The 1,399-nt window shown below is 45.2% G+C and overlaps 1 long non-coding RNA gene across 2 annotated transcripts in view; it reads right to left on the minus strand.

Moving 5' to 3' along the window:
• LOC119417776 overlaps nt 1-1,399 on the minus strand; it is a 6,148-nt gene that overhangs the window by 2,747 nt on the left and 2,002 nt on the right. The window contains exon 1 of one of the 2 annotated variants that reach the window (XR_005187157.1): nt 936-955. The exons of the other annotated variant lie outside the window; for it this stretch is intronic. This is a non-coding gene — a long non-coding RNA (uncharacterized LOC119417776). Of the gene's footprint in view, nt 1-935; nt 956-1,399 lie in introns of those variants that run through there. 2 annotated transcript variants of the gene reach the window in all.

Below are 1,399 nucleotides of genomic sequence, written 5' to 3' on the forward strand. Positions count from 1 at the left end.
TTGCCTTTTGACTCAACTCTTTCTTCACCACGACAGACCAAAGCAACGCCTTCATTGTTGAGGACAAGTCCCAGTCTGTTAATCCACCTTCTACTGGAGGTGGATTCACGGTGGGCACAGCTTCTGTTTTAGTTATTCAGGGACTGGATGGCCTTTAAAAACAACCCTAGTCCAAAACTCCCACAGCACCCCCCACAAACCACCTGTAGCCCAGAGAGAAAAACTCTCATGACCCCATTAGCAACCCCCACAAGGATGAAGATCTGGTCCACTGTTCCACAACCAGGACCAAAGCCACACTGCTGATCCTAGATCTGAGGTTTCACAATGAGTTGGAGCCTGTTTCCAGATGAGTGAAGAGCTCCATGAACAAAACTCAGTGTCATCAAAGAAACTCTTCATTCCTACCAAACTGACTGAACTTTGCGGTGGCACCAAGTAGAATTCCTCTGGTGGAGATGATCACAGCTACTGAGTCAGCCATCCGCAACAACAAAATGAAAGAGGGTGAAGCAGAACAGCTCAGAATCAAAGTTTCATCCAGCCTCAGCAATGACAAACCACCACCTTCCACCATCAGTAGAGAGGAGAGGGATGCACTCACCACTCTTAGCAAGGACAAAAACATCATCATTCTCCCAGCAGACAAAGGAAGGTGCACAGTGATTTTGAACCAGAAAGACTATCATGAGAAAGTTATGACACTTCTTAGTGACTTAAACACTTATGAACCTCTGAAAAGAGATCCAAGAAGAGGTTACAAGAAGTTAATAGACTGCCTGAAAATTTTGGAGCAGGACAAGGCAATTGACCGTATTCTGTACCACAGACTATACCCAGGGGAGGCCACACCTAGTCTGTATGGTTTACCTAAAATCCACAAACAAGGTGTACCTTTAAGACCAATCGTTAGCATGATTAACTCTGTCACTTACAATGTTTCCAAATATCTGGCGTCTGTACTCATCCCTTTAGTTGGCAGCTCAGAACACCACATACAGAACACCATGGACTTTGTGGACAAGGTGAGGGATGTCATCATGGAGACTGATGAAACAATGGTCTCTTTTGATGTCACATCACTCTTTACGTGCATTCCTGTTGATGATGCAGTAGAGGTGGTCAGTTTAAAATTAACATCAGACACCACTCTGAGCAGCAGGACCACGCTTTCCACAGAACAACTGTGTCAACTCTTGAAACTGTGCCTGCAGTCAACCTACTTCACATATGGGGAGCAATATTATAGGCAGAAACATGGGTGTGCTATGGGGTCTCCAGTTTCTCCTATTGTTGCCAACCTGTACATGGAGGAGGTAGAAAAGAGAGCCTTGACGTCCTTTTCAGGGACACCACCAAGTCATTGGTTCAGGTATGTTGACGACACCTGGGTTAAAAT

The sequence above is a fragment of the Nematolebias whitei genome, chromosome 11 (genome assembly GCF_014905685.2).
Source record: "Nematolebias whitei isolate Nwh7 chromosome 11, NemWhi1, whole genome shotgun sequence".
Classification (NCBI taxonomy): Eukaryota; Metazoa; Chordata; class Actinopteri; order Cyprinodontiformes; family Rivulidae; genus Nematolebias; species Nematolebias whitei.